Below are 25,665 nucleotides of genomic sequence, written 5' to 3'. Positions count from 1 at the left end.
TTTCTAGGTCAAATTCTTTTCTAATGAGATGTTTCATATTATCTTCTATTTTTTCATTCATTTCATTTTATTTTATAATTTCTTGGTTTCTCATAAAGTTATGACCTTCCATCTGCTCCATTCTCATTATTATAGAACTATTTTCTTCAGGGACCTTTTGAACCTCCTTTTCCATTTGAATAATTCTGCTTTTTAAAGCATTCGTCTCCTCACTGGCTTTTTGTACCTCTTTTACCAATTGATTTAGCCCATTTTTAAAAGTGTTATTTTCTTCAGCATTTCTTTGGCTATCCTTTATTTTTTTATTATGCTGTTTTTTTGTAATTTTTAATTTTTCCTCTTTTTTATTATTTTATTTGTTTATAGTGTTTTACAATCACTTCCAAATATCTTAGATTTTTCCTCTGTCTTACCTTCCCTACCACCTCCCCACTCCCTCCCTGAGACAGCATACACTTTTATATAGATTCTACACATACATTCCCATGAGATACATTTTCACCTTAGTCATATGGCATAGAAGAATCAAAATGAATGGGAGAAATCATAAAACAAGCCAAAATATAATACAAAAGAAAATGATCTACTTCATTCTGTGATTAAATTCCATAGTTCTCTCCCTGGATGTGGAAGGCATTTTGCCTTAAGAGATCATTGGGAATTATTTAAGTCATTGCATTGCAATGAAATACCCAGTCTACCAGAAAAATTCCTCATGCACTGTGGTTGTTGCTATGTACAAAGGTTCCCTGCTTCTTCTCTTTCACTCAGCATATGTTCATATAAGTTTTTCCAGGCCACTCTGAAGTCCTCCTGTTCATCATTTCTTATAGCACAATAGTATTCCATTACATTCATATACCTCAATTTATTCAGCCATTACTCAAATGATGGAAATGCCCTTGATTAACAGTTTGGGGCCACCACAAAGAGGTGTTTTAATATTTTTGTGCATGTGGGATCCTTTTCATTTTTATGATGTCCTGGGGATACAGTCCCAGAAGCAGTATTCCTGGGTCAAAGGGTATGCACATTTTTGTACCCCTTTGGGCATAGTTTCAAATTGCTTTCCAGAATGGTTTGATCAGCTCATAGCTCCACCAACAATGAATTAGTGTTCCAACTCTCTCACATCTTCTCCAACTTTTATCTTTTCCTGTTTTGTCATTTTAACCAATCTGATAGGTGTGAAGTGGTACCTCAGAGTTGTTTTGATTTGCATTTCTCTAATCAATAGTGATTTAGAGCATTTTTTCATATTATTATAGAAAACTTTGATTTTTTCCTCTTAAAACTTCTTGTTAATAACCTCTGACCATTTCTCAATTGAGGAATGACTTGTGTTTTTGTACATTTTACTCAGTTCTCTATATATTTTAGAAATGAGACACTTTTCACAGCACTATTTGCAAACATTTTTTCCCAGTTTTCTGCTTGCTTCTTAGCCTTGGTTGCATAGGGTTTAGGTGTGCAAAAGCTTTTCAATTTAATGTAAACAAAATTGTCCATTTTTCACTTCAAAATTTTTTTTATCTCTTGTTGAGTCAAAAATTCTTCTCTTCTCCATAAATCTGATAAACACACTATTCTTTACTCCACTTATTTGTTTACAATATCAGTCTTTATACCTAGATCATGTACTCATTTGGACTTTTTTCTTGTGTATGGTGTCAGGCATTGGTCTATGCCTAGTATCTGCCACACTTTTGTCCACTTTTCCCAGCAATTTGGGATAAGAACCGTAAGTTCTTATCTCAGAAGCTGGGGTCCTTCATTTTATCAAACAGTACATTGCTATATTCATTGACTATTGTGTCTTGAGTCTCTAACTTATTCCACTTGTCTACCCTTCTGTTTCTTAGTCAGTATCAAGTGGTTTTGATAATTGGTGCTTTATAACAAAATTTGAGATCTTATAGAGTCAGGCCATCTTCCCTAGCATTTCTTTTCGTTAGATCCCTTGCTGTTCTGGACATTTGTTCTTCTAGATGAATTTTGGTATTATTTTTTTTTAACTCTGCAAGATATCTGATCTTCTCTTTGTATATTTTATTCATGTAGATGTTCAAAAATATAAAACTTCCCCTAAGAACTACTTTTGCAGTATCCCATAAGATTTGGTAGGTTATCTCATTATTTTCATTCTCTTGAATGAAGTTGAGTGTTTCTATGATCTGTTGTTTAACCCACTCATTCCTTAGGATTTTTTAGTTTCCAATTAATTTTTCATTTATCTTCCATAGCCTTTTATTTCGTATAATGTTTATTGCCTTATGATCTGGGAAAAATGCATTGATTATCTCTGCCTTTCTGTACTGAAGTGTGAGGTTTTTATGCCCTATTACATGTCAGTTTTTGTATATGTGCCATGTACTGCTGTGAAAAAGCTAAATCCACTGCCGGCCTGGCCCGGCCATGCCTCCGCCCCCCAAGCAGGCCCAGGAGCCGGCCAAACTGTAGCAGCAGGGGTGCTGGGAGCAGAAGAGGCCGGCAGGATGCGCAGCAGTGGCAGCAGCTGCAGCACCTTGAGTTCTTGAAGATGAGACCAAGCCAGATGACTGTATACCGGATGTACCGGGCAATGAACATGCCAGAGAATTTCTGGCTCATGCTGCAACTAAAGGACTCTGGATGCCCCTGGGGAAAGAAGTCAAGGTTATGCAATGCTGGCACTGTAAACGGTATGGACACAGAACAGGTGACAAAGAATGCCCATTCTTTATCAAAGGCAATCAGAAATTAGAACAATTCAGAGTAGTACATAAAGATCCCACGGATGACATTATAAGGGAGAATAAGCGTCATGAAAAAGATGTGAGGATACAACAGCTAAAGAAGGAAATGGAGGATTCTACCTCAGATGAAGACAGCAGTACTTCCAGCTCCTCAGAATGTAAGGAGAAGCATAAGAGAAAGGAGAAGAAGGAGAAACACAAGAAGAGGAAAAAGGAAAAGAAAAAGAAAAAGAAGCACAAATCTAAGTCAAATGAGAGTTCAGACTCTGACTAAAAAGTAATCTTCTTTCAATCCACCTTGTCACTCAAGAATCCTAGTTGAATGTCATAGGTACAAAGAAGAAGTAGCCATAAAAGGGCCTCACTTGACAGAAAAAGGAACCATGGAAAGTGTGTCATTAGCATGACTTTGATAGCATCTTTCTTTTGCTGCCAACAGTGATGAACTAAACATGATGTTGAGTTGCTGCTTATATGTGCCATACTGCGAGAATGTAGTTTATGATAAATATGAAGATATTCTAAGTATTTCCAAAAGAGATTCCCCAACAAAAGCAGAGGGTTAATGGGGCTGTAGGCTGACTTACTTGAAAATTCTAGATCTTTAGCAGTTGCAAGTAAATGCTGTCAGGTGTTGGATAATAAAACTTAACTAACTATCCCAGACTTAAAAGTGAACGTCCTTGCTGCTGACAAGAAAATGCTTGAATTAAAATGGTGGCATATGGAAAAAGGCAACTATATGAAATATCTTTATTTTAATCATTTTGTTTTAGAATTTGACACTGCACTAAAGTAACTGTTTCACAAAAAAAAAGAAAGAAAAAGCTAAATCCTTCCTATTTGTATTCAGTTTTATCCAATCTATCATACCTACCTTATCCAGAGTTTATTCATCTCCTTTACTTCTTTCTTGTTTATTTTGAGTTTAAATTTATCAAATTCAGAGAGAGGGAGGTTGAGGTCCCCCACTAGAATAGTTTTGCCATCTGTTTCTTCCTGTAATTCTCTTAACTTCTCTTCTTAGCGTGTGGATACTATACCACTTCGAGCACATATGTTTAGTAATGATATTGCTTTGTTGTATATGGTACCTTTTATCAGGATATAGTTTCCCTCCTTATCTCTTTTGATTAGATCTATTTTTGTTTTTGCTTTATCTGAGATTAGGATTGCTACCCCTGCTTTTATTTTTTTCTATAAGCTGAAGCACAATATATTCTGCTTTAGCCTTTTGTTTTTACTCTGTGTGTATCCCCCCATTTCAAATGTGTTTCTTGTAAACAACATATTAGATTATGGTTTGTAATCCATTCTGCTGTCTGTCTCTGTTTTATGGGACAGTTCATCCAGTTAAAATTCAGTTATGATTGCTATATGTGTTTTTTCCTTTATCCTCTTTCCCATTGTTTGTGCTTTTAGTTCTCCTTTTTCCCCTCCCCTCCAAAATATTGTTTTAATTTTTGACCACCACCTTCCACAGTCTTCCCTTCCTTCTTTCAGTCCCCCTTCCTTTTACTCCACTTTATGCTTACTGCTTCCTTCCTCCTGTTCAACCTCCCTTCCCCTTTCTTTCTCCCTTCCTCTCCTACTGCCTAGAGAGCTAGTTAGATTTATATATTTAATTAAGCTTGTTGTTCCCTTCTTGAACCAAATCAGATCAGAACAAATGTCAAACAATGCTATCTCCTTCCCCTCTTTCTCTCTACTGCAATATAATTTTGGGCCTCTTCCTTTGATGTAATTTACCATTTTATACTTTCTTCTTTTCATATCATGTATTACAATCCTTTCACAACCTTCAATCACATTTTTATCATGGCATCATTTACTTTATATCTATTCCCTTTATCTATGCATATCCCTTTTATATTTCATAATAAATACATAATTCTCAAGATTAACAAGTATCATCTCCCCTTGTAGGGATGTAAACAGTTTGCCCATATTGAGTAACAAGTTTTTCTTTTCCCCTGTTTACCTTTTTTGCCTCTCTTGAGATCTGCGTTCGAAGATTGAATTTTCTATGGAGTTCTGGCCTTTTTACAAGAAAAGTCTGGAAATCCCTTATTTCATTGAATGTCTATCTCCTTCCCTGAAATATGATGCTCATGTTTCTTGGTAATTGATCCTTGGTTGTGGTCTTTTGCCTTATGGAATATCATATTCCAATTCCTTTGACCTTTTAATGTAGAAGTTACAAGGTCCTGTGTGATTCTGACTGTAGCTCCTCAATATTTGAATGGTTTCTTTCTGGCTGCCTGTACTATTTTCTCTTTCACTTGCTAGTTCTGGAATTTGGCAGTGATATTCCTGGGCATCTTTAGTTTGGGATCTTTCCAGGTGGTGAATGGTGGATTCTTTTGGTGACAATTCCTCCCTCTGAATCTCGGACTTTTGAGCAGTTTTTCTTGATGATTTCTTTGATGATATTGTCCAGGCTCTTTTTTTCATCATGGCTTTCTGGTAGACTAATAATTCTTAGATTTCCTCTCCTGGATCTATTTTCCAGGTAAGTTGCTTTTCCAATCAGATATTTTACATTTTCTTCTACCTTTTTGGTCTTTAGATTTTGTTTGACTGATTCTTAATGTCTCATAGAGACAAACTTCTACTTGCACAATTCTAATTTTTATAAACTGTTTTCTTCAGTTAACTTTTGGGTATCCTTTTCCATCTGTCCAATTATTACTTTTAAGGAGTTATTTTTTCCAGTTAGTTTTTCTATTTCCTTTTCCATTTGTCCAGTTTTCCCAGTTAGATGTTGTGCTTTCTTTTCCATTTGTCCAATTTTCCTTTCAAAAGAGATGTTCTTTTCAGTGAGTTCTTTTTTCATATTTTTGAAATTATTGGCCAGTTTTTCTTCTGTTTCTCCAATTTGGCTTTTAAAATTCTTCTTCAGCTCTTATAAAAGTGTTCTTTGTGCTTGCAACCAATTCGTAGTCCGTTCTGAAATTTCACATGGGAGTACAGCCTAAATGCTGACCTCTTTGATATGAGTGTTTTGGTCCTTGTTCCCATAGAAAGATTTTATGGACTTTGTTTTTCTTCTTTCTTTCTTACTCATGATGATGAGGTTTTGTATGTTGTGGCCTCTTGTTCTTTCAGGTAACAGCTAAAGTGCTGCAGCTTACTTGGTAGTGAGTTGGCTGGTGTGGGAAAGCAGAGGCCAGATGATGTCTTTTTGTATTTCCTCAGATTTACCCTGGAGTTAGCTTGTTAAGTGTGGGACATGGGTGGTCTGACCACAGCAGGTCTCCTTTGTCTCCCCTGCTGAGCTACAGCATAGGCAAACTGAGCAGTTGGTGATCTGGGCTGTCCTAGTGTCTTCCCATTTCCCCTACAGTGCTGAAGCATGCTAGACATCTTGGTGTTGATGGTTGCATGGCTCCACCCCCCTGAGGCTCCGGATCTCCTCTCAGTTGACTGAGGTGGGGCTGTCTATGACAGCTCTGATCCTGTACTGATGTCCTTCTGTCACAGTAAGAAGGATCCTCCTTAGCGATTTTCCAAGCTACAAGACTGTTTGCCCCTTCTGCTGATCCCACTGTGGCAGGATTTTTCTGGGGAAACATTTTATGGTTCTTTCAAGGTCAACAAGAGGAAGAGGAGAGAGAATATATCTGTCACTGTGTCATTTTGGCTCCTGGAAGTTCAGTAGGTGACTTCCAGACATTTAATCTGTGGGCTGATAGTCTCAGGAGAAGCCTCTGCAGATACCTGGGGTTCTGTGGCTCTCACTTGCTTGGTTCTGCTGGACTCCTTTCCTGGGCTTATATTCCTGAGATTCTTCAGTGCAGCTGCTGCTTCAGACCACCTGGGCCTTCCTGCTGGGCTGTGCTTCATACCTGGTGCAATAGACCTTTGCTGTAGGCCTTCAGGCTGTCTTGGGTTGGAAATCTCTTTCACTTTGTCGTTTTGTGGCTTGTGCTGCTCTAGAATTTGTTTAGAGTCATTCTGCAGAAATTTTATGGGCTATGGTGAATGAATTTGTGGAAGCCCAAATGTGCAACGAGTACATGCTGGATCTGTAGAAACACATTGGGAGTTTTCCATCTCCCTTCATATGTAACAATTGGGCTTCCACAACTTCCATGTCTAACATCTCCACTTCTTCATAAACCCCAGTTGCCTCTTCTATGTTGTCTTCAACATGTAGCAATTGCTACTCCCTCCTTCACACAAATGGACCACCTCTTCTTCTTGGAAGCTATCTCTTTAACATCTCTAACATGTTTACTATTAATTACAAACAAAATATATTCACTCACACATAAAAATTCAGTAATTATGCTAGGATGTGGGGAGATGTGAGACACCTTTCAGGATATAACTATACCACTACTTCAAAACTAGGTGGACTGGTGGATAGAACACTGGACCTAGAGTGAAGAACCCTTGGTTCAAATACAGCTTTCAACACTAAGTATATGTGTAATCCTTGGCAAGTTGCTTAATTTCAATTTCCCTCAGTTTTCTCAGCTGTTGAATGGAGTTAATGGTAGTTATTTTTCCGGATTTTTTGAGGAAAAAATGAGTATATTGTTAAAGTGTTTGCCACAGTACCTGGAATATAGTACATGTTTGCAGAAGTCTTACTTCCATATTTCCTTTTTACTTTCCTTCTTTACTAAATACCTTCTTTCATAATGTTCTTCCTTCTTTCCTTTTTATATCCCTTAGTTTACTCAAACTTGTCATATGGTTATCTAATATGCTTTCAGATGTCCTTAGCTTTATTTCCTCAAAGACTTTTGTACTGAATAAGGAGATAGGCTTGTTGAAGGTGTTTGACTTTTATAGGGAGAACATTTAGCAACAGAGCTCAGATGAAGATAATAGGTGGTGAGGTACCTTATGTTTCCATTTGCTGATGTTTTTTAATTCATTGTCCTAAAGTAGAATATATTACAATACCTTGTATTTAGATCCACTTTTGATGGGATTCAGAGGAATCAGACACCCCAATACATTGTTGATAGGACTTCAGAATCAAGAAAATATTTTGGTGAGCAATGTCCGAATACATTATAAGAGTCACAAAGCAGAATATTACTTTTAATCAAGCAATTCCTGTACAAGTAGAGTATCACAGAAATAAAGATAAAATTTTAAAATTACTTATGAATATAAAATATATATTCATTTCTTCTTTATTTTGAAAAACAAATGTTATGTTCAATGTTGCCTAACCTAATTATGGCACTTTATAATCAAATATAATAAAAGTTCCCTCAATAATTATGGTTAACGAATACAAGGAAATAAGGAAGGTCAGCTGTGAGATAAAGTATAGCAAAATCAACAAAACCGGAATGGTTTCACCGCTACGTCATGTGTTCATCTACATAAGTAAATAAAAAGAAGAAAAAAAGAAACAAAGAAAAGAGTATGTTCTGAAACATGGTAAACATTTGTAAAACTCCTGGATGGAGACTATGTTATTTTATTTCATTTTTATTTATATGATACTTGCTGAGATTCTACTTCAATATAGGCTTTGGTGTCAGGTAAGATTATGATTATCGTTTCAAAGGCTCAACTCGTTAAGATTTTACCTCACAATAGAGTTTCAAATAATTTTTAAAAAAGAACCTTGGTTCTTTAAAAGGACTGCTCATTGTCTGTATATTTAACATTGATATTATTTCCTCATTTAGGGTATAACTTCCCTTTTTGTTTAGCATATCTGTTTGCTGTTTATGACTTCAAAATAGTTATGTTTCAAAACTAAGCTATGTCATATCATGTTACTTTATTACATCTTTGATATGTTGCATTGTATTGAATCCTTATGCAGATTCCTTCTCTTGTCTTAACCTCAAGGTCCTCATCTGTCAAATTAGTGAGAAAATAAAGGAGTTGCAGAGGATAATCCCAGAAATGGCGCAAAGTAGCACACATTGGCTGCTCTGACTTTCATTATGGGACTCAAGATGACAGAATCATAAATTTAGACTGTTAGGTGGCTTCCATGTCCATCTTAAAAATCCTCTTATTACATGAATGAGGAAACTAAGGCTCAGCAATTTAACATCCTTGACAAGGTTACATAGGTAAGTGAATATCAAGAGAAGGATCTGAATTTAAGCCCTTTCACTCCTGAGTGCATTGTCATTTACGTGTGCTAGTAATCTAATCCATCAGTGTTGCTGTGACTTTAGCATGAATGTAGAAGGATCCCATGACATCTAATGGTCATATTTCCCCAGGTTTGTGACTTTACAATGTTTTTTGATAGCTCTAAGAAAGAAACCTGTATATTGGTATTATGGTATTAAACTATCTCTTGGTTCAATTACAACTTCATTTTTTCCAAGCTGGTCAATTTTTATATCCATGTGGAGAACTACCACCAAGTTCTCTCTACTTTTTTATAGGGAATTTTAAAAATCCTACTACACAAGAGGTATATGAAATCAACTTCTATTACCTGAATTAATTAGTATGATTCAAAGTCTTCAGGAAAAATGAAAAGGAAAAATTATGAAGTTATGTGAATTTTCCTCTAACATTTAGCGGTGATTGCTCCCACATTTTGTGTTAAATAAACCAATATACCAAGAAATAAACAAGACCTAAGCACAAAGCATTCATATCCTATAGAACATAATTAAATAATAGTCCTTAAAGTCATCAGAACTCTAAAATAAAAAAAGACAGAAAACTCTGAGGTTTAGTAGTTTGCAGTGTAGAATGTCTAACTGTTGTCCTGCCAATATGGACCTTGAGCCTCATCAGCTTGTGGAGATTGCAATAATAGATATAATTGTATTGTTTGTACAGAAAGACTTCCATCTCTGATTTATATCCATTACATTAACCAATTTTCTAGTTCCCTACCTTTCCAGGAAAGTGATTCTTTAAAAGAGATAGATGAAACAGAGCAGCACTCAAGTTTGGGGGACATTCCACTCCCAAAGTCTTTGAAAAAAAAGAATGCAGAAACACATCATACAGAATCCCTAGAAAGTGGATCATAGAAAAGAGTGGTGATTTGGTCAAAATGAGCATTAGTAAATAAAATGTAATTTTTTGAACAGAAGGAAATACCTCTTATACTGTAAAAATTAAAATAATAAGGAGAAAAACTGGAAAGGTAAAACGAAAACTGACATGAATTCAGGTTTCTTTAAGGACTTGTCTTCACTTTTAAATTACTTGACCAATACCACAGGAATATCCTCAAAATCTATTCTTTTAGGAAATGACAATGCAGCCTTTGATCAAAGAGTTTAAAATTTTCTTTTTTTCTCAAAAATTGTGTCAACTCATTTATATAGACAAAGAAAATAAGCATTTTTAGTTACAGAAATCAAAATATGTGTGCATATATATATACATACATATATCTCCTAATACACATTACGTACAGAGTAGAAGGAAGTAGAAACCAGTCACTGTGAAATGTTCTGTCACAGTCACAAAGAAGCTGCATCTAATCCCTTGATAAATTGTAAGAGGAATAAATAGGAAGTTATCACTTACAGAAACAAGAGAGTTAGGAAGAGAACAAGCAGTGCCCAGGTGTCAGCACTTAAGCTTGGGATGATGTTCATTGTCACTCTCTCTAGCCAGCTTTTTATTTCTGTGTCTTTTCCTTGTCTCCTGGTACTCCTTAGTTCTTAATAGCTCAACTTCTAGTGCTGTTCTAATTCCCTGACAAATTCTGGAAGGACTATATAGCCTGTAAAACAAGGGGTGGAGATAAAGCGATGACCAACGAAACTATGACTCAGCTGGGAAGTTTTACAGTTCTATACAAATCGTCATCTCTGAGGTCTCAGAGTTTGTCTTTATTGAGATATTGTAGCAAATAAGTACATGGAATCCTGTGACAATCAATTCAATTCAGAAAACAAAAATTAACCTTAGCCATTTTAAATATATAATCATGGTACAAACATCTTTGATCCTTATCAGAAATAGTGCTGACAAAACAAAAGTGGCATTAAAGTTCTGTGAAGGTCTAAAGTACAAATGAAGCAGTAAATAAGCATATATTAAGTTCTTGTATGTGCCAGACACTACACTTAGTCCTTGAGATATAAAGATGACAATTCTTTCTGTAACAATTAATAACTGTGTGAGCATAAGATAATCATGAGTCACAGAACCACGCAGAAAAGAGGTGAACTCTGATTCATTAGGCATGAGTTTGAATGCACAGTCTGCCACCTATGGTCAGCTATTATTAAGACTGTTCTTTTCTAGTGAGGTTATATTATACATAGCTAGAGCATGCAACTCCCAGATGTATCAGGAAGAGGAGGAAATGCTCGCCTTGAGTTCTCTAGCCATCCACAGAAAAACGTACATGGATGTAAGTCTCTATGGAAGATTCGCAATGTGACCAAATCCCAGATGCTTACCAGGGTTAAAGTCATCATCCCAAGGCAAATTAGAAGTCTCAGGTATGAATTAACTGCTAGCTTCCAGCTACTGACAGGAAAATATATTCTGTTCATTCTCTTCCCTAAATCATATAACCGATGATTTAAGCGTAGAAGGGATCTGAAAAGCCCTCTTACAACAGCAAATATATGAACAAACGTCTTGGCTGCAGCAGGCCAACCAAGTGGTCATTCTACCTTTCTCTTTTCAGTTGCTTAGTCATTTCAGTTGTCCCTGGTCCTTAGTGAGCACATTTAGGGCTTTCTCGGCAGATACTGAAGTGGTTCGCTATTTCGTTCTCCATCTCATTTTACAGATGAGGAATTAAGGGAAACGTAATCACACAGCTAGTAGTTATCTAAAGCTGGATTTGTATTTATGTCATCCTTAGTCCAAGGCTGGGACTCTATCCACTGCATCACCTAAGCTTTCTCTGAAGACTTCCAAAGATGACAAAACTTTTACTTCCTGAAGCAAACTAATTCCAGTTCTAGGTAGTTTTAATCTTCAGCAATTTTTCACTTCATTCAAGGCAGCATCTATCTCCCTGTAGTTCCCATGTTTGGTCTGGGTTCTGTGCTCTGCTGCCATGTAGATCATGCTTAATCTTCCATTAGTGTAGCAACCCTTAAAGCACTTGAAAATGTCCTCTAAATTGTCTCTGCCCCAAGCACAGCATCTTCACTTCCTTCAGCTGAATGTCAGATGTCATGAATTAAAGATCCCTGCCAGTCTTTGTTGTCCTTCTTTAGATATTGTCTTTTTATAAGGATCATTTCTCAAATATGTTTCCCCTTACTGGCACAGTATTTCATATTGGATGTGACTATGGTGGAGGACAGCGTAACTGACATCTTGCTCATGCAATATATGATGCCTCTTTTCATTTTTCAATTCAATTTTCTTTTATTTTCAGCTCCAAAATCTCTCCCTGTATCTTCTTCTCTAACTTCTACCCATGGGGTATGCAAGAATAAAGCTACTTTCATGTATGTATATTGATGTAAAAATCAATTCCTACATTAGTCATATCTATATTCCAAAAATGGAAAAGAAATTTTAAAAAATGTGCTACAATATGCAGTCTGAGGACATTAGCACTCTGCCTTGTAGCTGGGTAGAATATTTCATTGTGAATCCTCTTGACATCATTGGTCATAGTGCTTAACAGCATTCCATAGATTTAAAGTTGACTACTTTTGTAATACTGTGATTGCATGAATTTCTCTCCTAATTCTGCTCACTCCACTGTGTATCAGTTCAAATAAGAATTACCTTTCATCTTTTCTTACAACACATTATTTATTTCACCATACTCTTATACCAGAACTTTTTCTGCCGTTTCCAAACTGATGAATATACTCACTTTCCAATTATTTGCTATAACAAATAGAACTGCTATAAATATTTCTGTAAATGTGTATCATTTTTCTCATTCTTTAATTTCTTTGGATTATAAACCTAGAGCTAGTATTGATGAATTCTAAATGTACGGTGAGATTTATGGCTTTTTGTTCATACTTTCAAATTGCTTTATTAAATGGTTAGAACAGATGACTGCTTCACCAATAGTGCATTAATATACATTTTTCCACAGCCTCTACAGTATTTATCATTCCTCCTTTCGTCAACATAGCCTATCTAATTTGTGCAAAATGGTACCTCAGAGTTACTTTATTTGAATTTCCCTAATTATTAGTGACTTGGAGCATTTTTCATGACTAGTTATAGCATGGTTTTATTCCTCTGAAAACTGTTTATTCATTCATATCATATTCACATCATAGGGGATTTACCCCATTTGCAAATGGCTTTGTTCTTATAAATTTGCCTAAATTCCCTGTATGTCTCTGAAATGAGATTTTGGATAGAATTCTGGGAAAATGACAGAGTAGTAGGTCAGAAAATTCCAAACTCTTTAGATTTCCCCCACAAACAAGACTAAATAGTGCCTTAGGGTGAACTTAGAGCAGTTAAACACACACACACACACACACACATACACACACATACATAAGTTGGAACAGAACAGTGGCTGACCTGGTTCAACCTGAGAAGATATGAAGAAAAATCCCAGGACTGAGGTTTTGGCCCTTTGAAGTCTAGACACCTACAGACTAGCTACACTGTAACACCAAGAAGCTAGCCGTTCACCTAGCTGAGTTGAGACATATCCTCAACCTTAGTCACAGGAATTTTCACATCCTGGATTTTGTGGTGAACTAGGCTTCTAAGCAGTGGAAAATTGAGAGACCTCTGCTGATAATGAAAACCAGGCCCAGCTGTGTTGCAAAGATGTGACCATGAATTGAGAAGAAACAAATGAGATGGGGATGACAGTAACTGTGGACACTTACAGCAGCCTAGAGGTTGTGATTTCTGTTCCAGGTCAGGAGACAGAAATGAAGCAGGATCTGAAGTAAAGGCATAATGCCCCCATACCCTAAGGCTAGTGGTGATTACAAAAAATAAACTGCTACAAATTATTCAAAAATGAGCAGGCAAAGGAGGAAGTATCCAACCAAAGAAAGTTAGTGTAGGTATAGAAGACCAGGGTTCATCTCCAGACGGTTTGCTTCAGCAAAGAACCCTTCTTCTGCCTGAAAGAGTATTTTCAGATGCTCACTTGCCCAAAAAGAATTCTTAGAAGAACTTAAAAACACTTTAAAAATCAAATTAGAGAAATTGAGGAGAAACTAAACAAAAACATCCCAAAATCAAGAACATTATGAAAAGAAAACCAATCAATTAGAAAAAGAAATCCAGAATCTAAACGAAGCAAATGACTCCTTAAAAATCAAAATCAAGCAAAGAGAAGTAAGTGCAATCTTAAGAGACAAAGAAAAAATAAAACAAAATATAAAGAAGGAAAACAATAGAAGGGATTGTGAAACATCTCATAAGAAAAACAACTGATCAAGAGAGCAGATCAAGAAGAAAAACACAACAATAAATTTACTACCTGATAGCTATCATAAAAAAGGAATCTTCATATAATAACACAAAAATAAATGACAAAAACAGTTCTGAAGCCTTAAAACCAGAAGGTAAAGTAGAAATATACCAAATCATTGATCACCACTTGAAAGAAATTCTTCAAGGAAAACCGATAGAAATATCATAGTCAAATTCTGAAACTCCTAACTCCAAGAGGAAAGTCAATGAACCACAATTAGAATCACAAAAGACTTAGAAGAAATTATATTAGTAGATAACAGGTCTTGGAAAACTATATAGTAAAGATCAAAAGAACTGGGGTGACTGACATGAATATCATAACCAGGAAAGGAAAGAATAATCCTGAAGGAAAAACAAATAGACATTCAGTGAACTGCCAGACTTTCAGGATATTGTTGCCAAAAATAACCTGGACTTAATTGCAATTTTGACTTAAACATCAAAGACAAATGCTTTCTTTTCTTTCTTTACTTGGTATTTAAGTTTTAGTATTTAAATTTGTTTCTTTTTGTTTTCTCATTGTGTATTTAAGTTTAATATTTCATTTTAAAAATGAATTAATAAAAGAGAAATGAGATGTTGTTAAAGTTCCTCCAAACGTGTTCTCCCAGTTTTTTTCCTCAAAGTTTAGCTGTATTAGATTTATTTCTGCAAATTTTTTAACGTTATGTGACCAAAATTGTATATTTTAACTTCTGTAAGCTTCTATCTTTTTTAATTAATTAATTTTATTTATTTTCAGTGTTCTACAATCACTATCATTTAACTCAGATTATTATTTTTCCCTCCCTCTTTCCTCCTTCCTCCCTCCCTCCCTGAGACGGCATACAATTTTATATAGGTTGTACTCAAACATTCTTATTAAGTACATTTTCACTATAGTCATGCTGTATAGAAGAATTAAATTGCTTGGGGAAAATCATATAACAAACCAAAACTTAATACACACACACACACACACACACACACACACACACACACAAATGATCTGTTACATTCTGTGATTGAATTCCATAGTTCTTTCTCTGGATGTGGAAGGCATTTAGCCTTAGAAGATCACTGGGAATTTTTTTAAATCCTTGCATTGCTAGGAAGTTCCAAGTCTACCAGAAAAAACTCACACACTGTGGTCATTGCTGTGCACAAAGTTCTCCTGGTTCTGCTCCTTTCTCTCAGCATCAGATCATATAAGTGTTTGCAGGTCTTCCTGAAGTCTTCCTGTTCATCATTTCTTACAGAGTATTCCATTACATTCATATACCATAATTTATTCAGCCATTTCTCAATTGATGGGCATCTCCTTGATTTCCAGTTTTTGGCCACCACAAAGAGTTGGTGTAAATACTTTTGTACATGTGGGACCCTTTCCCATTTTTATAATCTCTTGAGGATACAGTCATAGAAGCGATATTGCTGGGTCAAAGAGTATACATATTTTTGCAGCCCTTTGGGCATAGTTCCAAACTGTTCTCCTGAATGGTTGAATCAGCTCACAGCTCCACCAACAATGTATTAGTGTTCCAATTCTCCCACATCCTCTCCAACATTTATCATCTTCCGGTTCTGTCATGTTTGCCAATCTGATAGGTGTGATGTGGTACATCAGAGTTATTTTGATTTGCATCCTTCTAATCAAAAGTGATTTAAAGCAGTTTTTTCATATGAAGATAGATATCTTTAATTTCTTCCCCTGAAAATTGCCCGTTCATATCCTTTCACCATTTATCAATTAGGAAACGACTTTATTTTTGTACATTTGACTCAGTTCTCTATATATTCTAAAAAAAATCCGTGACATTGGCTATAAAATTTTTTCCCAGTTTTCCACATCCCTCCAAAATTTGGTTGCATTGGGTTTGATTGTGCAAAAGCTTTACAGTGTAATGTAACCAAAATTATTCATCTTGCCCTTCATAATGCTTTCTACCTCTTCTTTAGTCAAAAATTCTTATCCTTCCTGTCGATCTTCCAGTCTGTCCCAGTCTGTGAATCTGCCACAGTCTGTCTCCTATTGGATACACCACCTCCAAAATTTGGCCAGATTCCCTTTTTAGAGGTATGTGAAGTAGTTTTTCTAAGAGCTTAGGTGACTAGTTGTTCTCACTTTGCCCTCTTAGAACTTCTATCTTTTATTTGGTCATGAACTCTTCCCCTGTTTGTAGTTCTGAAGAGTAATTTTTCCATACTACTCTAATTTGCTTTGTATCTTAATTGTATATTTATTTTGAGTTTATCCTAGTATATTATGTGAGGTATTGGCATATATCTGGTTTCTGCTAGAGTATTTTTTCCAACAGTTTTGGTGAATACTGAATTATTTCCCCCAAATCTAGTATCTTCATTTTCATCAATAACTGGTTACTGTTCTTCGTTGTTTCTCTGTATTGTGTCCCTAATTTTTCCACTACTGAAATTATCTATTTGCTACCCAATACCAAGATTTTCTTGTTTTTGCTTTTTTCTTTATTTTAACAAATATGATTTTGTAGTAGAATAGTTTAAAATCAGGATAAGCTCTTTTTCTTTCCACTTTTTTCATTGATTGCTTAATATTATTGACTTCTTGTTCTTTATGCCATCAATTTGCCTCATAATAGTAATTTCAAATAGAATGATCTTTCTCATTAATTAATAGGCCCATATGATCTACTTAAATGGCCTGGAAGCCTGGGTCACATGTGGTAGGAGGAGCTTGGTGAAGAGATAGAACAGGAAGGGTGGAGCAGAACCAGGAGGGAGTGAGGGAGGTCAGCTCAGAGGAGAAAGAACACAGGGCAACTGACACAAGCCAACTGACACATTGTGACAGCTGATAGCAAGAAGGCCCTGGATGAGGGAGAGGAGGTTTGAGAATGGCTTTGCTCTCTGCTGTGATCATGTTTATTAACTTCTTGGTCACCATGATGGATCTGGTTTTCTCATTCTGGGATTTGGATTTCTGGTGTTTAAATACATGGTTTTCTTTTCCCTTCTATATGGAGAATCTTTTGTATTTTGTGATTGAGAACTGCACTGGCATATTTAGTCACCAACGGTGCTGTGAATGTTGCCTTGGTGATGCAGACTCCACCATTCTTATGATTCTGTTCTGGGTACATTCTCAACCACTTTCAACCACTTCTTTTTTCACTTTCCTTTTGTCTATTGTCTTCCTCAAATAGACTGTGAGGTTTTTGAGGGAAGATGTTTTATTTATTTATTTCTAGTGAAGTCAGCTTAATTCTCAACACAAAATAATGTTTTAATTAATATTTATCAAATTAAGTTGCACTTCATTAATTAATTTATTTGTAATATTCAACATTCATTTCCACAAGATTTTGAGTTCCAAATTTTTTTCTCCATCTCTCCTGTCCCCTAAGATAGCATGCATTCTGATTACTTCTGCTCCAGATCTGACCTCCTTTCTGTCAATCCCCCTGTCTCTTCCACCTTTGCTTTCTATTTTCCTCTAGGGCAGCATAGCTTTCTATACCCCGCTCTCTGTATATTTTATTTCCCAGATGCATGTAAAAGCAATTATTAAAACTGATTTATTTTTAGTTTCAACATTCATTTCCAAAAGACTGTGAGTTACAAATTTTCACCCCATCTCTCCCTGCTTCCAGCTCCAAGATGGCATGCATTCTGATTAATCCACCCCCTAGTCTGCCCCCACCCCTCTCTTACCTCCTTTCCCCCTACTTTCTCATAGGGCAAGATTGATTTCTATACCCCATTGCCTGTGTATCTTATTTCCCAGTTGAATACAAAAAAAAATTTTTAACATTCATTTTCAAAAATTTGTCTTCCAAATTCTCTCCCTTCTTCTCTCCCCACCAACTCACATTGAGAAGACAAGCAATTCAATATACATAATACAGATGTTGTAATGCAAAACATTTCCATAATATTCATATTGTGAAAGAGAAACTGTATTTCCCTCCATCCTGTTCCAATTTATTATGTTTTCTCCTGTCACCCTGGACCTTTTCAAAAGTGTTTGCTTCTGATTATCCTCTCCCCCAATCTGCCCTCCCTTCTATCATTACTCCCATTTTGTATGCCTTTCCCCCACACATTCCAGTATGGTAAGATAGATCTCCATATCCAATTGAGAGTTTATGTTATTACTTCCTTAAGTCAAATACAATGAGAGGGGATGGAGCCAAGATGGCAGAGTAGAGGGACACACATATACTAGCTCTGAACCCACAGCCCATAAAATATCTGTAAAAAAGAACTCCCAACAAATTCTGGAGCAGCAGAAGCCACAGAATAACGGAGCAGACGATATTGCTGTTCCAGAGGGATCTGAAAACCTGAAGTGAAAAGTCTGTCGCACCCCAGACCCGGAGCTGAGCCCAGCCCTGCCTTGGTTTCGTGGCACCAAGAGGAGTGGATCAAGCAGGCTTCAGGGACTGAATCTCCAGCAGCCACGCAGGTCCCTCCACACACGGGCCCCAAAGGTTAGTGAGAGGGTCTTCTCGGCTTGCCAAGAGGGGAGTGGGATGCCCCCATAACTCAGGCCACCTCAGGAGGCAGCAGAGGAGGCAGCAGCAGACTGGGGCTCCCCAAGCAGGCAGGAGCCTGGAACCATTGTTGAAGGTCTCTGCATAAATCCCCTGAGGGAACTGAGTCCATGTGGTGGCCCTACCCCCACCTGAGCACCTGAACTTAATCTCACACTGAATAGCAGCCCTGCTCCCACCCAAAGCCCTGAGGCTGAGAAGCAGCATTTGAATCTCAGACCCCAGGTGCTGGCTGGGAGGATCTGGAGGCGAGGTGGGTGTGAAGAGAATATTCAGAACTCAAGTCACTGGCTGGGAATATGCCCAGAAAAGGGGAAAAAAATAAGACTATAGAAGGTTACTTTCTTGGCGAACAGGTATTTCCTCCCTTCCTTTCTGATGAGGAGGAACAATGCTTACCATCAGGGAAAGACACAGAAGTCAAGGCTTCTGTATTCCAGCCCACTCAATGGGCTCAGGCCATGGAAGAGCACAAAAAGGATTTTGAAAATCAAGTTAGAGAGGTGGAGGAAAAGCTGGGAAGAGAAATGAGAGACATGCAGGTAAAGCATGAACAGCAGGTCAGCACCTTGCTAAAGGAGACCCAAAAAAATGCTGAAGAAAATAACACCTTGAAAAATAGGCTAACTCAATTGGCAAAAGAGGTTCAAGAAGCCAATGAGGAGAAGAACGCTTTAAAAAGCAGAATTAGCCAAATGGAAAAGGAGGTCCAAAAGCTCACTGAAGAAAATAGTTCTTTCAAAATTAGAATGGAACAGATGGAGGCCAATGACTTTATGAGAAACCAAGAAATCACAAAACAAAACCAAAAGAATGAAAAAATGGAAGATAATGTGAAATATCTCATTGGAAAAACAACTGACCTAGAAAATAGATCCAGGAGAGACAATTTAAAAATTATGGGACTACCTGAAAGTCATGATCAAAAAAAGAGCCTAGACATCATCTTTCAAGAAATTATCAAGGAAAACTGCCCTGAGATTCTAGAACCAGAGGGCAAAATAAGTATTCAAGGAATTCACAGATCACTGCCTGAAAGAGATCCAAAAAGAGAAACTCCTAGGAACATTGTGGCCAAATTCCAGATTTCCCTGGTCAAGGAGAAAATATTGGAAGCAGCTAGAAAGAAACAATTCAAGTATTGTGGGAATACAATCAGGATAACACAAGACCTAGCAGCTTTTACATTGAGAGGTAGAAGGGCATGGAATAGGATATTCCAGAAGTCGAAGGAACTAGGACTAAAACCAAGAATCACCTACCCAGCAAAACTGAGTGTAATACTTCAGGGGAAAAAATGGTATTTCAATGAAATAGAGGACTTTCAAGCATTCTTGTTGAAAAGACCAGAGCTGAAAAGAAAATTTGACTTTTAAACACAAGAATGAAGAGAAGCATGAAAAGGCGAACAGCAAAGAGAAGTCATAAGGTACTTACTAAAGTTGAACTGTTTACATTCCTACATGGAAAGACAATATTTGCAACTCTTGAAACTTTTCAGTGTCTGGGTACTGGGTGGGATTACACACACACATGCACACACGCACACACACATAGAGACAGAGTGCACAGAGTGAATTGAAGAGGATGGGATCATATCTTGAAAAAAATGAAATCAAGCAGTGAGAGAGAAATATATTGGGAGGAGAAAGGGAGAAATGGAATGGGGCAAATTATCTCTCATAAAAGAGGCAAGCAAAAGACTTATTAGTGGAGGGCTAAAGAGGGGAGGTGAGAGAAAAACATGAAGTTTACTCTCATCACATTCCACTAAAGGAAGGAATAAAATGCACACTCATTTTGGTATGAAAACCTATTTTACAATACAGGAAAGTGGGGAGAAGGGGACAAGCAGAGTGGGGGGATGATGGAAGGGAGGGCATGGGGAGGAGGGAGCAATTGGAGGTTGACACTCATGGGCAGGATCAAAAGAGATAAGAGAAATAATGGGGGACAGGATAGGATGGAGGGAAATATAGTTAATCTTATACAACACGACTATTATAGAAGTCATTTGCAAAACTACACAGATTTGGCTTATATTGAATTGCTTGCCTTCCAAAGGGAAGGGGTGGGGAGGGAGGGAGGAAAAGAAGTTGGAACTCAAAGTTTTAGGAACAACTGTCAAGTAATGTTCTTGCCTCTAGGAAATAAGACATGCAGGTAAAGGGGTATAGAAAGTTATTTGGCCCTACAGGAAAAAAGAGAAGATGGAGACAAGGGCAGAGAGGGATGATAGAAGACAGAGCAGATTGGTGATAAGGGTAATTAGAATGCTCAGTGTTTTGGGGTGGGAGGAGGGGACAAAAGGGGAGAAAATTTGGAACCCAAAATTTTGTGAAAATGAATGTTAAAAGTTAAATAAATTTTAAAAAATGTCATATCCAATCAAATTTTAGAATGGCATATTACAAAACATGGGATAGGATGAGCCATTTTTCCAGCTCAAGGCAACTTAGAAGATCAGAAGGATAGGTCTGTGTCATACAAGTGAGGAACAGAGAAAAGCAGAGCAGGACAGTGGCATCAGTTATGAGGCTTGGAGGAGGAAATGGAAGCAGCAAAAAGGTGGTCAAGAACACATGGTCAGAAAAAGATTCCAGGGGACACTTATTCTAGCAGTAGGCACAGTATCAGGCACCATTTAACAACTCTGTTGCTCATTATGCAATTCCAGGTTCAAGTTGCATGAAGGAGAGGAATTTTGGTCATGAGAGAGAAAGGGTCTGAAGACAGTAAACACCAGAGTACTGACCAAAAGAGCAGGGACCACATCCCTCCCTGAATAAAACCAACTTAGAAGCACTAAAGTGTATAGGCCTCCAAAACTAACTGTTAAAATAGGACAAAAAACCTGAAGCTTTTAAGCAAAAGTTTAAAATCAAGAGACAAAAGTAAACTTGTTCATAATATGAGGACAACAAGGAAGTTCAGGACCCAAATGAAGAGACTAAAGTGACATGAAAATATTTATAAGCAAAGCCAAAAAAAAAAATCCTCCACATTGGATAAAAGCCCCAAAATAATTCCCAGAAGAGTTAAACAAAAGGTGAGATATTAAAAGGCAGGGAATTATTTTACAAATTAGATAAGGACAGTAGAGGGAAAATTGGGGAAAAATCAGAGCAATTCAAGAGAATATTGGAAGGCAAATTAACAGCTCTGTAAAAGGGGAACAAAAGAATAATGAAGTAAATAACTTCTTAAAAAGCAGAATTGGCAAAATGGGGGAAAAGTACAAAACTTCACTTGTGGAGCTAGTTTCTTGAAAATTAGAACCAGTCAAATGGAAGCTAAAATAAATGAAATATCATGAAAAAGTGAAATGATGCCAAATGAATTTTAAAAAATGAAAGAAAATGTGGAATATCCCTTGAAAGAATCCACTGATCACCTTCAGAAAAGATTCCAAAATGAAAATTCCCAGAACTATGAGAGCCAAATTCAAGAGCTCCAGAGTCAAGGAGAAAATAATGCAAGCATCCAGAAAGAAACATTTATGGATCCAGGGTCAGGACCCTGCAAGTTATAATAGATACCAAGATAAAGGAAGGGACAACTTGGAATATGATATTCTAGAAGGCAAAGTAGCTTGAAATATTACCAAAAATTACTTACCCAACAAAATTTAGTATATTTCTATAAGCCAACAATGAAATGGAGGAATTTCAGGCATTATGGGTGAGAAGATCAGAACTGGATAGAAAATGTGACCTTCAAACACTGAATCTGAGAGAAATATAGAAGGGCAAACATGATTGAGATATCATGAGAAACTTAAAAAGGATCATACTTTCGCATTCCCAAATGAGAAGATGATACTGAAACTTGCAAAAACTTTATTATCATTTTAGTTAGAAATAATCTTACTTGTCAGAGGGCATGGGTATTTGACAATTATATTGAGATGATCTCAAAAGAAAAAAAGACTGAGAAAGAAGGATATACTGGGAGAAGAGGGATGAAAAAACAAAAATGGAGAAAATTATCTCACCTAAAGTAGTGCATGAGGAAGAGATTTTTCCAATTAAAGAGCAAATAAGATGAGGAAAGGGCACTACTTGAATCTCATTCATATTTATTGGTTAAACAAAGAAAGAGTATATGTGCATACTCAGTTGTGTATAGAAATCCTTAATCAACAGTGAAATAGGAGGAGAAACGGCTAAGAGAAGGCAGGCAACAGTGATAAGAGGAAAGGTAGATTAAGAGAGCTGTGTGTTCATCTCTCGTTGCCAAAGAAGACCATGCCATCAGAGAAATAATGACATGACTTGCCCTTGACTTTGTTTTGAGTGAGGGAGGGCTGTGCAGACCACAAGCCTCACTTCTCCTCCAGAGCCATCTGAGTCCAATGACCAAATATTCATCAGCATGACTGGAGATGATCCAGGATGAGGTAATTGAGATTAAGTGACTTGCCCAAGGTCACACATCTAGTGAGTGTCAAGTGTTGAGATTTGAACTCAGGTCCTCCTGACCCGTGCACTGGTGCTCTATCCACTACACCATCTAGCTGCTCCAAGAGAGGCAGTAGCAACAGCAAAAAAGACTTTTGAGATGGTCAAGAAAAAATGAGACACAAAGAAACAGGAGGAAGGGGGGAAAAAGGAAAGTGAAAGAAGAGAAAAAGAAAATGAAGGACAAAGAGAAAGAGGAGAGGAACAAGTATAGCAAAAAGAACAACAGAAAGAAGGGTATAAAGGAAATATGCAGTTATTGATCATGACTATGAATGTGAATGAGATAAACTTACCAATAAGTGGCATTGATTTGGTGGACAGATTAGAAATCAGAATCGAACAATATGTTGTTCATAAGAAAAATGCTTAAAACAGAAAGACGTGGCACCTTTCCTCGCCCTGAAGCCCAGCTGCTATCTGAGGTAGGAGGAACTCAACACTCCCGGAACCCGTGGCACTGAAGCAGATCCAGAAGGAATTAAGTGATCTTCAGTGTGACCCTCCTGCCCACTGCTCAGCAGAACCAGTGGGAAATGACTTGTCCCACTGGCAAGTCACTATTATTGGACTTCCAGACAGTGCATGTCAAAGTGGAGTTTTCTTTCTCACTGCATATTCCCAACAGACTGTCCTTTTAAGCCTTTAAGCCACCAACGATTGTTTTCACAACAAAAAATCTACCTTTCAAACATAAATAGCAATGGAAGTATTTGTCTTGACATCCTGAGGTCACAGTGGTCACCAGGTTTGACTGTATCAAAAGTTTTGTTGTCCATATGTTCACTACTTTGTGATCCAAATCCAGATGACCCATTAGTACCAAATATTGCACAAATCTATAAATCAGACAAGGAAAAATACAACAGACATGAGAGAGAATTGACACAGAAACACACGATGTAAAATGGAAGATATTTTTCCTATATACCAGAGTACTATAAATTCTAAGTTTTTTCAATAGTAGAAATAAATTGAGCATCATTTGCTATTCCAGTGTACCCTGAGACTCTTTGATTTTTACCCATCTTAAATGTGTTTCTGAAGCAAGACAAAACCAACTTCCAAAAATAACCTTAATACTGTGATGAGATTATTTATCTTTTTGTATGCTTTGCAAAACACACTTATGGTTTTTAACATAGTTGCATATCTGAATCTTCAGCCTACGAGATCCACAGTGCAGTTGTAAAGCAGCCAAATTATTTTTTGCTAATACCAGGTGTTTTTTACATGAGATACAGTATGTGTTTGTCTAAAATGTCATCAGTTTTATAAATCTGTATTCCGATTTCATTCTTTGTTAACTCACTACATAAGTTGTATTTTTTTTACTGTATAGACTAAATATATTTTATTTACCATGTAAGTCAACTCATTAGACGTTCTCTTCCTATGCACAGTATTGACAAATTACAACTGCTAGTAATGAAATGAAAGAACACTTTGAATCCTCTTCCTTAGGATATTCCACAGACTGATTGCAGATTCTTCAAATTTTATGTGATATTTTACACTGTAATTCTCAGTATTCTGATTATGGAGAAATACTTGTTTCGATTTTGTTGCACATTAGACTTAATTTTATTGCAGTGTAAAGTAATTGCACTGCTAAGTAGGAAGATATGTAAATTTTTTGTTTCTATTCACATTTTTCATACATACAGGCAATATAATATTCTCATGGACCTTTTACAGATCTTACTGCAGCTTTTTCCATGTAAATTAAATGCTTTTTATATTACTTCTCATGCTTTTTTTTTTTTTACAAGACTCATTACTAGGTCTCAGAGAAAGGATCTAAATATTGTATATAGTTTTGCATGCAAATTTTTGAAAATAAGGACTGCCTTATTCAGAGTTCGTGTATTTAATTTTCATTTCTTATTATTATATTTCCTGTATAAATCTTGTCTGACATTAAATTAACACCCCATAATAGGAAATCATGGTGCTATCAAATAATTTCTTTAAGTCTCTTGCTATAGAGCAGGATTCAGAATATTGTTGGTCTGTGGTGGATCATGGTGTCGAGGTAGTTTGGTTGTTTATCAGAAAACCAGAAGGAATCTCTCAGAGAAAATGATTTCACTGTTATGGCAAGCCAGTGGGATGGATCCTGAGTTTAGCACTTGTAGACATGAGGCATAGTTTAATGAATTAGTCAAACTTAATATATGTCTACAGGTGCATGTTTTTAAAAATAAGTTTGTCCAACAGATTGAACTTTCATTTTATCCTTAATATTTAACATAGAATTACTAATACGGTATTTTAGAAATGGATTCTCAATTTTGAATTAAACCAATTTTTTACTATAGAAATTTTAACAAGACACTAAAATCATACATGTTTGAGTTTATTTTTGTGAGTAGTTTGCTTCAAAGACCCAAGTTGACCTGTGTCAAATTTTCAATATTGCATAATGAAAACTTGAAGACATTAAATTTGCTAATCATTTCACTTTAAAAGCTAGTAATAACTGGCATTTGTCTAGTGAGTGACAGTTTTGAAAACAGTACATCCATAATCTCATTTGGTCCTCATGACAAAGCACATGAGGGGAAGCAGGCCGAGTGGTAGTGAGTCCTCCTCTTAGACAGATGA

At 36.6% G+C, this 25,665-nt stretch overlaps 3 pseudogenes; 2 read left to right on the top strand and 1 right to left on the bottom strand.

The window, feature by feature from the left end:
• The window catches only part of LOC140532224 (cytochrome P450 3A12-like), a 46,057-nt pseudogene extending 35,689 nt beyond the window's left edge, over nt 1-10,368 (bottom strand).
• On the top strand, nt 2,416-3,009 carry LOC140497113 (retinitis pigmentosa 9 protein homolog pseudogene; annotated as a pseudogene).
• Nucleotides 10,369-10,976: 608 nt separating the features above from the next.
• Nucleotides 10,977-23,964, top strand: LOC140532223 (ubiquitin-conjugating enzyme E2 D1-like; annotated as a pseudogene).
• Nucleotides 23,965-25,665: the final 1,701 nt, after the last annotated feature.

This window comes from Notamacropus eugenii, chromosome 3, assembly GCF_028372415.1.
Source record: "Notamacropus eugenii isolate mMacEug1 chromosome 3, mMacEug1.pri_v2, whole genome shotgun sequence".
Lineage (NCBI taxonomy): Eukaryota > Metazoa > Chordata > Mammalia > Diprotodontia > Macropodidae > Notamacropus > Notamacropus eugenii.
This window is presented reverse-complemented; position numbering and strand designations above follow the sequence as displayed.